The following is a 16,511-nucleotide window of genomic DNA, read 5'->3' as shown; positions in this document are numbered from 1 at the left end:
GGCTCTATTACCCGTTGTGTTGCTCCACCAATTATAGGTCGTTAATTAGCACTTATGACAGTTTTTGTATTTATCTTTACATGTAAGGCATGCTAATAAGGTCAATAAAACAAAGGCCAAATAATCAGACAAAACATGCAACGCACAAAATCACCGGCCTGAAGGGCCTTTACAAAACATAAACTTGTATAACAAACACACCGGTGGACAAACACACACAACACAGCAACACAGCACATAAGGGCAAATTTCAACATGAAAGGAAATACATCAAATAAGCACAGTAAACAAACAAAAGAAAAACAAGAACAATGACAGGCAGGGACAATTAAGCAGCCCGAAAGGCACTCATAAAATACAAACAAGCGCATAAACAATATATTATTTCACGTATTTGTCCGGAAACCGGTCCTTCGGAAACCGGTCCTTCGGAAACCGGTCCTTCGGAAACCGGTCCTTCGGAAACCGGTCCTTCGGAAACCGGTCCTTCGGAAACCGGTCCTTCGGAAACCAGACAACGTATGCCTCCCAGCGTACCCACACAGCAGGCTCAGCCTCCTCATAAGAAGAAGTAATATTGCCCGGAACCTCCGACACGAAGGCACGCAAGTTCGGGATTCAAATGGCACCCCAAGCCACGGGAACCCGCGCCACATGCTCCCACATAAGGGGGGCCGGGTACGAGTAAAATAGGCCGTGAGATTCTCAACCGGCTGCACCCGAGTAACCACACGGCACTTTTTCGATGGCATCACTGAAGCCCGCAACTCAGCCGATGATAACACATAGGAGGTCGCGGGGGAGGGGGTGGGGGCGGGTCTGGGAGACAGCAAAGCAGGGGGGGGGGCAAGACAACAGGGGGCCCCGCAAAAACATCTACACGCTCTGGCACCGGCTGGGACCCACCACGGCGAGCATCTTTCTTCAGCACCGGGCCACGGCCCGCACCAGCACCGTCACCTTCCACATCAGGAGGGGCGACCACCACCCACCACGGAGAACCTCCTGCAGAAAAAAGAACATGAGATGAGACTAATGCACAATTATCGGCAGCTGCGGCACATGGACCTCAGCCACTACCGTCGTCGTTGTGCGCGACGCTCCTGTTACCACCTCGTCGTCGACTGAAGACCCACAGGCATCAAAATTCCCCACATCAGCCCAGGAAGAAGAAGAACGCCGGGAACGCTTGGGATCTGGCCACACATCATCAGAGCCGGAGGCGGACCCAGAAACACGGGCATCAGAAGCCGGGCGAACCGACGCTCGTCACAGAACGGCAGCAGCCTTAACCACAGGGGGGAATCAGGTCGAACACAGCAGGAGGTTCCGCATCTGCCCCATCACGCCGCGCAGCCAGGACACAAGGTATAGGACATCTCCCAGAGGGTATAGACTCATTCCTCTCAATGTTTGCTGACGACGCCAAAATTATGAGAAGGATTAAGACAGAGGAGTACAGCTTGAGGCTTCAAGAAGACCTGGACAAGCTGCAGGAATGGTCGAACAAATGGATGTTAGAGTTTAACCCAAGCAAATGTAATGTAATGAAGATAGGGGTAGGAAGCAGGAGACCAGATACAAGGTATCACTTGGGAGATGAAATACTGCAAGAGTCAGAGAGAGAGAAAGACCTGGGGGTTGATATCACGCCAGACCTGTCCCCTGAAGCTCATATCAAGAGGATAACATCAGCAGCATATGCCAGGTTGGCTAACATAAGAACGGCCTTTAGAAACTTGTGTAAGGAATCTTTCAGAACATTATATACCACATATGTCAGACCAATCCTGGAGTATGCGGCTCCAGCATGGAGTCCATATCTAGTCAAGCATAAGACTAAACTGGAAAAGGTTCAAAGGTTTGCCACCAGACTAGTACCCGAGCTGAGAGGTATGAGCTACGAGGAGAGACTACGGGAATTGAACCTCACTTCGTTGGAAGACAGAAGAGTTAGGGGGGACATGATCACCACATTCAAGATTCTCAAGGGAATCGACAGGGTTGATAAAGACAGGCTATTTAACACAAGGGGCACACGCACTAGGGGACACAGGTGGAAACTGAGTGCCCAAATGAGCCACAGAGATATTAGAAAGAACTTTTTTAGTGTCAGAGTGGTTGACAAATGGAATTCATTAGGAAGCAATGTGGTGGAGGCTGACTCCATACACAGTTTCAAGTGTAGATATGATAGAGCCCAATAGGCTCAGGAACCTGTACACCTGTTGATTGACGGTTGAGAGGCGGGACCAAAGAGCCAGAGCTCAACCCCCGCAAGCACAACTAGGTGAGTACAAGACAAGGGCGCAGGGACAGGCGCAGCAGCTGGAGAAGACGAAGACGTCGACGACGTGCAGAGATCACCCAGAAGGTCCACGGGAGCAACAGGTACAACAACCGGAGCAAGATGGCCATCCGAAGGCAACACAACTTTTGGAGGAGGGGCGACTGCAGCAGGGGGGCACGCCGAGCGACACAGAGGAGGGGTCCAGCAGCTAACGGAATGGCCACATCCTCACCCACCGAAACCTGCTCCACAGGGAGAGGCGGGAAATCCTCCTCACGGAAGAAGTACATGGAAGCGACGGCAGCCTCAGAGCACCCAGCAGCCTCATGCCCCAACAGGGCACACCAGAAGCATGTTTGTGACTGTCGGGCGTAGTACTCCCGAACGTAGTACACCAGGAGCCTTACGGAGGAAGGAATGTCCGACCTCAGACGCATCCCCAGGGTTCGAATGTTTGTCCGCATTCCCTTGAACTTCCCCGAGGAAAGCGAGTGCAGCCGCATACTGACAACAGCGCCAAACTGCCCGAAGTAACACTGCAGCAGGTCCTCAGGAAACTCCAAGGGTGTCCCATGAACGTTAACATAAGTGAGGGCACCGCTACGATCCGAAATCTTCACAGTGCTGGCACCATCCGGCAGGGGTAAGAATCTCCCCTCGTAGTGCCGGAGAAACTCACGGTACGCCTCCTCCCCTAGAAACTTGATAATCACCCAATGCGCAGATACTAGTTCATCACCATGAATATCCTCCACAGGGACACAGAGCATGTCACACATTACGAGCTCCACTTCAGGGTAACCAGCACAGGCAGAAAACTCTAGGCTCACAGAGCGAACCCGCACAACAGGGGGTAGAGGGTCCCCCCTTCATAGACGCCACGTCAGCACCGACGATCACCTAAATACCACTCGAGCCAGCCGGCAACTGCAGTGCGGGCAGACACGTCCTCACCCCCTGGCGGCCAAGCCGGCAATCTTATGACAGTTTGTATGAAGCTGTATAGAGCCTGTTCCCAGCTGCCTGGGGTACTAGAGCACTTATGGCTTAGGTCTACGAGTGTCCCCTAGGGCCTAAGGCTATGCGTGTCCCTGTGGCTTAGCGGTATGCGTGTCCCTGTGGCTTAGCAGTATGCGTGTCCCTGTGGGTTAGCGGTACATGTATCCCTGTGGCTTAGCGGTACGCGTGTCCCTGTGGCTTAACAGAATGCGTACTCAGTCAAATTCCTCTTGAAGACAGTCACAAGGGTACGTAATTACCATCACACGTGCCTGGAACGTGTGTACAGAAAGTCCCCCCCCCCCCCTGGACGTGCCTCCCACCCAAAATAGTGGCAGTAAATTAAATTGTTCCTTACATATTGTTCCGTGTTTGGGTGCTTTTGCAAGGCTCCGAGAGAACTCCATGAAACAGACATCACGTGTAGACTCCTCCAGTCCCCTCGACGTCTCTCTCTCACAGGTAGTATGTATATAAACAGCCCCCGGCCACCTGCCAACTACCCAGTTAAGGCAGTGTCTTATATATACACCTCCCCCCATCTAACCATCCTGAAGTATACCAGTATTTGTCAGGAAAACAGCCCCAATGCGCCATTTCAGAAAAGTACGGTCCACTGTGGTGTTCTCCCACATCATAACATGTGGTCAGAATTGCCCAACTTCCTCCCAAGATACGAGAGTAATTCTCAGACAGGGGGAAAAAATAAACATGAAATAAAACGCAACGTGACCAGAATTTCCCAGTTAGAAATATTCTTTTGTGCAGCGAACAGGACAAACTGCTGCGCTGAGTCGTTTGTTGCTAGTGGACGGTGGTGGGAGATATGTGGAGTGGGGGGAGGCGTAGAGAACGAGAGGGATTATGTGGGATGGAGGAGAAGAAAGGGAAGGAGGGAAGGTGCCAGAATGAAAAGGTAAAGAGTATAACGGTGTGTACACCTCCACACACCCTCCCTAGTGTTGTGTGGAGGTGTACACACCCTCCCTAGTGTTGTGTGGAGGTGTACACGCCCTCCCTAGTGTTGTGTGGAGGTGTACACACCCTCCCTAGTGTTGTGTGGAGGTGTACACACCCTCCCTAGTGTTGTGTGGAGGTGTACACACCCTCCCTAGTGTTGTGTGGAGGTGTACACGCCCTCCATAGTGTTGTGTGGAGGTGTACACGCCCTCCCTAGTGTTGTGTGGAGGTGTACACGCCCTCCATAGTGTTGTGTGGAGGTGTACACGCCCTCCCTAGTGTTGTGTGGAGGTGTACACACCCTCCCTAGTGTTGTGTGGAGGTGTACACGCCCTCCCTAGTGTTGTGTGGAGGTGTACACGCCCTCCATAGTGTTGTGTGGAGGTGTACACGCCCTCCATAGTGTTGTGTGGAGGTGTACACGCCCTCCATAGTGTTGTGTGGAGGTGTACACACCCTCCCTAGTGTTGTGTGGAGGTGTACACGCCCTCCCTAGTGTTGTGTGGAGGTGTACACGCCCTCCATAGTGTTGTGTGGAGGTGTACACACCCTCCATAGTGTTGTGTGGAGGTGTACACACACACACACACACACACACACACACACACACACACACACACACACACACACACACACACACACCTATCCCAAAGTGTCCCTACACAGTGGCCCCGCGGCCTCTAGCCTCGTTTATATAAGAGGAACATACATCAGAGTGCTTCTACTCGCCCAGTGGAAGACCCACACAAAACAAACATCATTACACGGAAGAAACAAGACATAAAAATCCTTCAGAAGCAGAACTGAGACGTCTACAACAACTAAGAATGAGAGAGACATAGAGATGAGAGAGTCTAACATGGGACAAAAAAATTGAGTTAAAATAAAATAAAATGTTTAGTTAGAAACAAACTGATTCCAAGAGAGAACTATTAAGACATATTTTAAATATACGCAACGAAAAATTTCTTACCGAAAAAGACAGATTTTCCTTCGTACAAATAGACAATCTATCGAGGTTTGAGCACACAACGGTGTACGTCACAGTAACGTGAAGGGCAGTGAGAGGCACTGCAGGGAAGTGAGAGACACTGCAGGGAAGTGAGAGGCACTGCAGGGAAGTGAGAGACACTGCAGGGAAGTGAGAGACACTGCAGGGAAGTGAGAGGCACTGCAGCGAAGTGAGAGGCACTGCAGGGAAGTGAGAGACACTGCAGGGAAGTGAGAGACACTACAGGGAAGGGAGAGGCACTGGAGGGAAGTGAGAGGCACTGCAGGGAAGTGAGAGACACTACAGGGAAGTGAGAGACACTACAGGGAAGGGAGAGGCACTGGAGGGAAGTGAGAGGCACTGCAGGGAAGTGAGAGGCACTGCAGGGAAGTGAGAGACACTGCAGGGAAGTGAGAGGCACTGCAGGGAAGTGAGAGACACTGCAGGGAAGTGAGAGGCACTGCAGGGAAGTGAGAGACACTGCAGGGAAGTGAGAGACACTACAGGGAAGTGAGAGACACTACAGGGAAGGGAGAGGCACTGGAGGGAAGTGAGAGGCACTGCAGGGAAGTGAGAGACACTACAGGGAAGTGAGAGGCACTGCAGGGAAGTGAGAGGCATTGCAGGGAAGTGAGAGAGACTGCAAGAAAGTGAGAGACACTTCAGGGAAGTGAGAGATAATGCAGGAAAGAGAGTAGGGAACAAGGGACAATTCATTACGGTATATATGTTGAACATTAGCGCCCTAAGTGGCGCTGGAGAGTTTGCTGTGAGGGGTGTGAGGGATGGTGGTAATGAGAGGGGTGTGAGGGAGGGTGGTAATGAGAGGGGTGTGAGGGAGGGTGGTAATGAGAGGTGTGTGAGGGAGGGTGGTAATGAGAGGGGTGTGAGGGAGGGTGGTAATGAGAGGGGTGTGAGGGAGGGTGGTAATGAGAGGGGTGTGAGGGAGGGTGGTAATGAGAGGGGTGTGAGGGAGGGTGGTAATGAGAGGTGTGTGAGGGAGGGTGGTAATGAGAGGGGTGTGAGGGAGGGTGGTAATGAGAGGGGTGTGAGGGAGGGTGGTAATGAGAGGGGTGTGAGGGAGGGTGGTAATGAGAGGGGTGTGAGGGAGGGTGGTAATGAGAGGGGTGTGAGGGAGGGTGGTAATGAGAGGGGTGTGAGGGAGGGTGGTAATGAGAGGGGTGTGAGGGAGGGTGGTAATGAGAGGGGTGTGAGGGAGGACAGTAATGAGAGGGGTGTGAGGGAGGGTGGTAATGAGAGGGGTGTGAGGGAGGGTGGTAATGAGAGGGGTGTGAGGGAGGGTGGTAATGAGAGGGGTGTGAGGGAGGGTGGTAATGAGAGGGGTGTGAGAGAGGGTGGTAATGAGAGGGGTGTGAGGGAGGGTGGTAATGAGAGGGGTGTGAGGGAGGGTGGTAATGAGAGGGGTGTGAGGGAGGGCAGTAATGAGAGGGGTGTGAGGGAGGGTGGTAATGAGAGGGGTGTGAGGGAGGACAGTAATGAGAGGGGTGTGAGATAGGGTGGTAATGAGAGGGGTGTGAGGGAGGGTGGTAATGAGAGGGGTGTAAGGGAGGAGAGTAATGAGAGGGGTGTGAGGGAGGGTGGTAATGAGAGGGGGTGTGAGGGAGGACAGTAATGAGAGGGGTGTGAGGGAGGGTGGTAATGAGAGGGGTGTGAGGGAGGGTGGTAATGAGAGGGGGTGTGAGGGAGGGTGGTAATGAGAGGGGTGTGAGGGAGGAGAGTAATGAGAGGGGTGTGAGGGAGGGTGGTAATGAGAGGGGGTGTGAGGGAGGGTGGTAATGAGAGGGGTGTGAGGGAGGAGAGTAATGAGAGGGGTGTGAGGGAGGGTGGTAATGAGAGGGGTGTGTCAAGGGCACGAGAAAATAACAGCTTAAATAATGAGATAAGGGGAGAGAATGAGTGAATGGATTCATTATCTTTTTTGGTATATATAATGATAGATAAAGCAAGCAGACAATGCTATGGGGAAGCATTAGGTATAATAACCATCATGTGACGTAATCACTCACCAAATCTGATAACCTCGGTCCTGAGGAAATATTAAAATGTTGATTATTGTTTATAAAATTAAATTCTATTATTTTTCTGTTTTGAAGCGACATTGTTGGGGATAAATTACACAAAGAATTATCCCATATAACTTTGTGATGGATCTCACTTTCATGTTTATATAAAGATATCCATATTATAACTCTTTACCATATTTAACAGACCTCCTGTGTTTTGTGATGCGGGTGTTTTGTGATGCGGGTGTTTGGTGATGCGGGTGCTTGGTGATGCGGGTGTTTGGTGATGCGGGTGTTTGGTAAGGCGGGTGTTTGGTGATGCGGGTGTTTGGTGATGCGGGTGTTTGGTGATGCGGGTGCTTGGTAAGGCGGGTGTTTGGTGATGCGGGTGTTTGGTGATGCGGGTGTTTGGTAAGGCGGGTGTTTGGTGATGCGGGTGTTTGGTGATGCGGGTGTTTGGTAAGGCGGGTGTTTTAAATATTTTAAAACAAGCCAGCCATTACAAGTGAGGAAAGAAGCCAGCCATTACAAGTGAGGGAACAAGCCAGCCATTACAAGTCAGGGAACAAGCCAGCCATTACAAGTCAGGGAACAAGCCAGCCATTACAATTCAGGGAAGAAGGCAGCTATTATAAGTGAGGGAAGAAGCCAGCCTCCCACACTACATCTGATCTTCTGGACTATAAGACAATAGTCCATGAAATCCAGACAACAGCGGATTGTCTGGTTCCGAAATAAGAGAGATGATCAGAATAAAGGAGTGACTTAAAGGAATGGCATAAGAGACAGTAGTCTGAAGCTTGACTGCACGTTTCATGATGAAACATTGTTCAGAAACGTTTAGAAGCGCGAAGGCTGATTGCAGCCCTTTTGGAGCAAGGAGGATAATCAGAGCAGCAGTCCACGGTTCAGCAATGTCTTGAAGCAAGGAAGAAAATCAGGAATGCATGGAATATGTGAGTGAGAGAGAGAGAGAGAGAGAGAGAGAGAGAGAGAGAGAGAGAGAGAGAGAGAGAGAGAGAGAGAGAGAGAGAGAGAGAGAGAGAGAGAGAGAGAGAGAGAGAGAGCAGGATAGGAAGGAGAGGTGAATGAGTAGATCAGAGGAGATGCAAATCAGTAGCATTAGAATGACATAGCATTCAAGGCTTCTAAAAGTGATAAAAAACTATTACTCTTGTCAGTAGGAAATTTCCTTATGATCAAGTCATATTAATCAGAGGAGGCGAGGACAGACGGAGAATTACAAAGAGATATTGACATGGCACTAAACTACAGTAGACATTCCCGTCCTTCGACGGACTTCCCGATAGACGGGAATATGACACATTTGAATGAGACTCAGATCAGCAAATGAAATACAGTAGATGAGGTAAAGCAGGCAATTAAGGATCTATACATAATTAAGGCCCTGACAGTCTCCACTTGAACACTTAACAGGCTTCGACCCCCCCCCCCCCCCTCACAGAGTCTCATGAATACGAGGAAAGCTGCCGAGTCTTTGAAGAAACTAATAATAATCTACATAACTTTATTAGAAAAGGGAGAAATACCAGACAGCTGAAGACAGCCACTGCTGTATGCATATTTAAGAAATGAAATGAACAGAAAAACTTCTTGAAATACAAAATTCTTCGACACCCTTCTGCACAGGTGATTTCTCTACATATTTGGGAAGCAGGTGAGAGTAACAGTAGAAAAAGATGTTTTGAACACGAGGTATACAGAGAGAAGGGAAGAATTGAATATGATTGAGGACAGAAGCATTATACCACATGATTACTATTGGAATCCTACGGGTCAGTAATAGCTGGCTATGACTCCTAAAGCCTCCAAAAGGACTTGGACAAATTAAGAGGACTGGTCCGAAGACGGCTACTTGATTTTAATACAAGCAAGTGCAAGATAATGAGATTGAGGGACGTGAAAAAAGAGGGTGAACGCGCAGGACAAGATACTAGAAGGCAACTGCTCAAGTCCAGAAAGGAAAATGATCTGGGAGCATAAGTAACAAGAAGCCTCTCACCGTTGGTACATATTAACGAAGCATGAGTCTGCGTTGTGTCATGGTCTGAGACGTCCACGGACGGAGGTTCGATCCCATCATACGGCTCAACCTAGAGGCCTGAGCTACATCCGATCGCTCAACCTTGAGGCCTGAGCTACGAAGCAGAGCTGAAGGAACAAGACCTACTCACACTGAAAAATATTCTTATTGTTTTTCTTATGTTCTACCTACACGTGAGAGCCATTGCAGTAAGTGATCAGAGATAGGAAGGCGAGGACCTGGAGCTGAGTTAGGCCTCGCCACGCAAGGAAGAAGGTGCGTGTTTGCTGTCGGAGCCGTTGTGGCTACGGCCACACGCCTCGGGCACTACCTGTCCTGGCTCCTGGAGGGAGAAGTGCTGAGCAGGCGAGCAGGTCTGTGTTTATGTGGTCGTTGGTGTCGTCTCTGGGTCGTTGGTGTCTTCCATGGGTCGTTGGTGTCCTCCCTGGGTCGTTAAAGTGTCCTCCCTGGGTCGTTGGTGTCCTCCCTGGGGTCGTTGGTGTCGTCTCTGGGTCGTTGGTGTCCTCCCTGGGTCGTTAAAGTGTCCTCCATGGGTCGTTGGTGCCGTCCCTGGGTCGTTGGGGTCCTCCCTGGGTCGTTGGTGTCCTCCCTGGGTCGTTGGTGTCCTCCCTGGGTCGTTGGGGTCCTCCCTGGGTTGTTGGTGTCCTCCCTGGGTCATTAAAGTGTCCTCCATGGGTCGTTGGTGTCCTCCCTGGGGTCGTTGGTGTCCTCTCTGGGTCGTTGGTGTCCTCCCTGGGTCGTTGGGGTCCTCCCTGGGTCGTTGGTGTCCTCCCTGGGTCGTTGGTGTCCTCCCTGGGTCGTTGGTGTCCTCCCTGGGTCGTTGGGGTCCTCCCTGGGTCGTTGGTGTCCTCCCTGGGTCGTTGGTGTCCTCCCTGGGTCTTTGGTGTCCTCCCTGGGTCGTTGGGGTCCTCCCTGGGTCGTTGGTGTCCTCCCTGGGTCGTTGGTGTCCTCCCTGGGTCGTTGGTGTCCTCCCTGGGTCGTTGGGGTCCTCCCTGGGTCGTTGATGTCCTCCCTGGGTCGTTGGTGTCCTCCCTGGGTCGTTGGGGTCCTCCCTGGGTCGTTGGTGTCCTCCCTGGTTCGTTGGTGTCCTCCCTGGGTCGTTGGTGTCCTCCCTGGGTTGTTGGTGTCCTCCCTGGGTCATTAAAGTGTCCTCCATGGGTCGTTGGTGTCCTCCCTGGGGTCGTTGGTGTCCTCTCTGGGTCGTTGGTGTCCTCCCTGGGTCGTTGGGGTCCTCCCTGGGTCGTTGGTGTCCTCCCTGGGTCGTTGGTGTCCTCCCTGGGTCGTTGGTGTCCTCCCTGGGTCGTTGGGGTCCTCCCTGGGTCGTTGGTGTCCTCCCTGGGTCGTTGGTGTCCTCCCTGGGTCTTTGGTGTCCTCCCTGGGTCGTTGGGGTCCTCCCTGGGTCGTTGGTGTCCTCCCTGGGTCGTTGGTGTCCTCCCTGGGTCGTTGGTGTCCTCCCTGGGTCGTTGGGGTCCTCCCTGGGTCGTTGATGTCCTCCCTGGGTCGTTGGTGTCCTCCCTGGGTCGTTGGGGTCCTCCCTGGGTCGTTGGTGTCCTCCCTGGTTCGTTGGTGTCCTCCCTGGGTCGTTGGTGTCCTCCCTGGGTCGTTGGTGTCCTCCCTGGGTCGTTGGGGTCCTCCCTGGGTCGTTAAAGTGTCCTCCATGGGTCGTTGGTGTCCTCCCTGGGTCGTTGGTGTCCTCCCCGGGTCGTTGGTGTTCTCCCTGGGTCGTTGGTGTCCTCCCTGGGTCGTTGGTGTCCTCCCTGGGTCGTTGGTGTCCTCCCTGGGTCGTTGGGGTCCTCCCTGGGTCATTAAAGTGTCCTCCCTGGGTCGTTGGTGTCCTCCCTGGGTCGTTGGTGTCGTCTCTGGGTCGTTGGGGTCCTCCCTGGGTCGTTGGTGTCGTCTCTGGGTCGTTGGGGTCCTCCCTGGGTCGTTAAAGTGTCCTTCCTGGGGTCGCTGGTGTTCTCCCTGGGTCGTTGGTGTCGTATCTGGGTCGTTGGTGTCCTCCCTGGGTCGTTGGTGTCGTCTCTGGGTCGTTGGTGTCCTCCCTGGGTCGTTGGTGTCGTCTCTGGGTCGTTGGTGTCCTCCCTGGGTCGTTGGTGGCGTCTCTGGGTCGTTGGTGTCCTCCCTGGGTCGTTGGTGTCGTCTCTGGGTCGTTGGTGTCGTCTCTGGGTCGTTGGTGTCGTCTCTGGGTCGTTGGTGTCCTCCCTGGGTCGTTGGTGTCCTCCCTGGGTCGTTGGTGTCCTCCCTGGGTCGTTGGTGTCGTCTCTGGGTCGTTGGTGTCCTCCCTGGGTCGTTGGTGTCGTCTCTGGGTCGTTGGTGTCCTCCCTCGGTCGTTGGTGCATAATCTGGCTGCTTGAATGAAGCTATTGCGGGATTGAACAATGGGGAAGAAAGATATTGAAGGTGAGAAAAGATGAGAAACAAAAGCACGTGAGGGGAAACAAAAGAGGACAACGAAAGATAGGAAATTGAGGTGCACAGAGATAGTGTAGTAGATGTGGACGAATTGATGAGAGAGAGAAGAAAGCGAATCTGAGAGACTTGGAGGACAGTTTGAGAAAATGAGAGATTAATGGACCGAGATTGAGAGAACCCGAGTCTGAGACAGTAAGAGACAGAGGTTGTGAGCAAGGAGAGAGAGAGAGAGAGAGAGAGAGAGAGAGAGAGAGAGAGAGAGAGAGAGAGAGAGACAGAGAGAGAGAGAGAGAGAGAGAGAGAGAGAGAGAGAGAGGCAGACAGACAGACAGACAGACAGACAGACAGACAGACAGACAGACAGACAGACAGACAGACAGACAGACAGACAGACAGACAGACAGACAGACAGAGAAAAGGGTGTGGGATGAACAGGTAAATAGGGAGACCTCTGGCAAGGAAAGGAAACCTGACCACCATCCATCGATCAGGTCTGGGACACGGCGCTCTGCTGCCCTTCTCACACATTCCTCTCCCTCTTATTTTGTCTTATTTCTTCCTCTCGTTTACCTCTTTTGGCCTGTTCTTCTCGTGTATTTATTTGGTCTTGTTCTTCTGATACATTTGTTTTGAATATATATCTGCTAGAGAAAAGATTTTGATCTATTTTTGAGCAGCAAACGGGTGAATTTACATGAGAGGGAATGGCTGAAGAGTTGGATGATTTAGTTGTAGCAGAGGATGACAGCTGGGAGCGATGTTTGCCCCACATAAACCGTTGAATAACTAAAGATCAACAGTTCCATGTCTTCCGTTTATTGACTTCCCGTGAAGACTTCGACGTCCCGCGGGACGACGACGTCCCACGGTTTAACAGCGGGGAAACTAATACAAATCATGTGGGGACGTCAATCTATTGACAAGAATCGGCTGCTTGACCTCTAGCCACAGGTCCTCCTCGACCATATCCAAAGACCTGACAAAACATGATTTAAAAAAACACTTTTAGCAATTAGAGCCAAGCGAGTGGCTACGCTATGGCGTTCAAGATGTTCTTTCTTTAGCGAAAGAAAGATAGAAAACTCTGGTAGTATGTTGAGGTAGTAAATTCCCAGCCCAGCACCATAAACAATGGGCAAATGCTCGTTAAGCCAACAGCCGCTCGTGTTTATGAATAACGAACACTACACACGCCTCACAGCTGATTACCTTCTATCGTTTTTCCGAGATTGTTTCGTGGTCTTCTTCTGTTTGAGTCCACCTGTGTAAATGTTTACCCCATGTACTGCAAATATAAATATTTGCTAAGTAATGGGCTAGTAGGCATCCTTAAGTCTCAGGAGACTATGGAGTTGCGCTCTAGTGGTCGGTCTGGAATGGCCTCTACAGGGCACAAAACCAGGGTATGTTGATATAGAGGAGAAGCTGTCACCTATGCAGCAGGTCCCCTTTATCCACGGGACCGAAAGCCTCCAATGGAAAGGCAAGCGCTAATACGATTGGTTTCAACACAGTTCAAGAACTGTCAGAACGAGGTTGAAGGGGCTTTCCTCGAAGTTGGTGAAAGAAGACACAGGGACTCCAAACCCGGAGACCGCCGTGGTCGGGGCCGGAGAAGAACCACCCCATCAAGGGCAAGAACGACCCCAGCCTCCTGAAGCAGAGCCTGGGCCACACGAGCCTCGGGAGGTGGACGTCCCGGTCCCGCACCTACGGGTTCCAGACAGAGATTGTCACAGTCCTCTTTCACCCGAGGCCGGCCTCCTTCAAGACCAAGCAGAAGGAAGAGTAATAATTATAAATTACAACAATAATTATTATTATAATAATATAATTAATTAATCATTATTATTCTTCATTCTGCTGGGTCATGAAGGAAGGCCAGGGGGTAACTTTTCACGAAATTAGAATGTAAAGCAGTGTTTATTTTGTTTAAGTATCTTTACGATTACAAAGTGGTTCAACTTTATGAATGCTTATTTCAGGTCGGCCGCAGCTTGGATGAGCAGCGGTCTGAGGGTTTGTTCAACCCCTTGTTGGCTGTATGCTGATTATATAAATAAGGTCGACAGATTAGGGGGGGGGGTGAGACACACAATATATATACTCTAGATGAAGCCTTAAATTTCCCATGACATGGAACTTCGTCAAAACAAATTCGTTTTTGTAAATTTGTAAAAAAAAAAAATGTACTCCTGTTTCATAATCCTCTTTTAAAAGCTGATAACTAGAAATTGTATAAGAAGTGACCCCTAATAGTTTATGAAAGATATCGTGAAAGGGATTTTTTTTTGGGGGGGGGGGGTAAATGCTGGTTTGAAAACAGGGTTGTTACCAAACAGTTTCTAAACATGATTATAGAACAATTTCTCGTGGTAACATTTCAAGAGGTGGGATCGCGGGATTGTTTCAAGCGTAGGTTATACCACGTAAATATATATGAATGAGTTTGGATGGATATCAATAGGAGCTGCTTCGTACGGGCCAATATACTTTATTGTGGTGTTCTTTAGTTGCGATTGATTAACTCAAGTGTTGGTCTCACGATTGTCACTTTGGAGCTGCTGGGCCGTCACTCACTCTCTGCTTTCATTCTTTCATTTGACTTTCTTGGTTTCCTGCTAGATTACTCCTTCAAGACAGATTTGGCACCCGCAGTCTAATCCACCCATTATTGTACGGTGTGTTGTTTACCCCACGAACTAATCCACCCATTATTGTACGGTGTGTTGTTTACCCACGAACTACTCCACCCATTATTGTACGGTGTGTCGTTTACCCAACGAACTAATCCACCCATTATTGTACAGTGTTTCGTTTACCCACAAACTAATCCAAACAATATCATACGCCATGCCTTTCAACCGCAAACTAATCAACCCAATATGGATCAGTGTGTGTTGTTCAAACGATGATCGTCGTTTTCAAGCAGAAAACGCGGCTTTGACCATCAGTGATGTAATACATACCAGTAGTGGACATCAGTAGTAGACGTCACCTTTAAGTAGACATCACTCCAAAAACGATTCTTGCACTACACACACAAATAGATACAAACAATATTCGCACCACATTTAATCCTATAAATCTCATCCATATATGCAAATAAAATTTATATCAGGTATTCCGAATGAAATAAAAACTAATGAAATAAAAAATGTTTTTTTTAGCTTTACATTTCAATTGTCTTAAAAAAACATTTATTTTTAACGACTAAATACGCATATAGACAAACACACACACACACACAGGGGATCGGTTTAATTAAATGACAAAGTTGTCGAAGCCAATTCAGTGTAAGTCTTTTGCACCGAATTGGCTTATATATAAATCATATATATATATATATATATATATATATATATATATATATATATATATATATATATATATATATGTCGTACCTAGTAGCCAGAACTCACTTCTCAGCCTACTATGCAAGGCCCGATTTGCGTAATAAGCCAAGTTTTCCTGAATTAATATATTTTCTTTAATTTTTTTCTTATGAAATGATAAAGCTACCCATTTCATTATGTATGAGGTCAATTTTTTTTTATTGGAGTTAAAATTAACGTAGTTATATGACCGAACCTAACCAACCCTACCTAACCTAACCTAACCTATCTTTATAGGTTAGGTTAGGTTAGGTAGCCTAAAAAGTTAGGTTAGGTTAGGTTAGGTAGGTTAGGTAGTCGAAAAAACATTAATTCATGAAAACTTGACTTATTAGGCAAATCGGGCCTTGCATAGTAGGCTGAGAAGTGTGTTCTGGCTACTAGGTACGACATATATATATATATATATATATATATATATATATATATATATATATATATATGTCGTACCTAGTAGCCAGAACTCACTTTTTGGCCTACTATGCATAGCCCGATTTGCCTAATAAGCCAAGTTTTCCTGAATTATTATATTTTCTCTAATTTTTTTCTTATGAAACGATAAAGCTACCCATTTCATTATGTATGAGGTCAATTTTTTTTAATTGGAGTTAAAATTAACGTAGATATATGACCGAACCTAACCAACCCTACCTAACCTAACCTAACCTATCTTTATAGGTTAGGTTAGGTTAGGTAGCCGAAAACGTTAGGTTAGGTTAGGTTAGGTAGGTTAGGTTGTCGAAAAAACATTAATTCATGAAAACTAGGCTTATTAGGCAAATCGGGCCTTGCATAGTAGGCTGAGAAGTGAGTTCTGGCTACTAGGTACGACATATATATATATATATATATATATATATATATATATATATATATATATATATATATATATATATATATATATATATATATATATATATATATATATATATATATATATATATATATATATATATACATATATATATGTCGTACCTAGTTGCCAGAACGCACTTCTGAGCCTACTATGCAAGGCCCGATTTGCCTAATATGCCAAGTTTTCATGAATTAATTGTTTTTCGACAACCTAACCTACCTAACCTAACCTAACCTAACTTTTTCGGCTACCTAACCTAATCTAACCTATAAAGATAGGTTAGGTTAGGTTAGGTAGGGTTGGTTAGGTTCGGTCATATATCTTTGTTAATTTTAACTCCAATAAACAAAAATTTACCTCATACATAATGAAATGGGTAGCTTTATCATTTCATAAGAAAAAAATTATAGAAAATATATTAATTCAGGAAAACTTGGCTTATTAGGCAAATCGGGCCTTGCATAATAGGCCGAGAAGTGCGTTCTGGCTACTAGGTACGACATATTTATATATATATAT

The sequence above is a fragment of the Procambarus clarkii genome, chromosome 4, assembly GCF_040958095.1.
Source record: "Procambarus clarkii isolate CNS0578487 chromosome 4, FALCON_Pclarkii_2.0, whole genome shotgun sequence".
In the NCBI taxonomy this organism is placed as follows: Eukaryota; Metazoa; Arthropoda; class Malacostraca; order Decapoda; family Cambaridae; genus Procambarus; species Procambarus clarkii.
The sequence above is the reverse complement of the archived record's forward strand: the minus strand, read 5'-3'. Positions refer to the sequence as shown.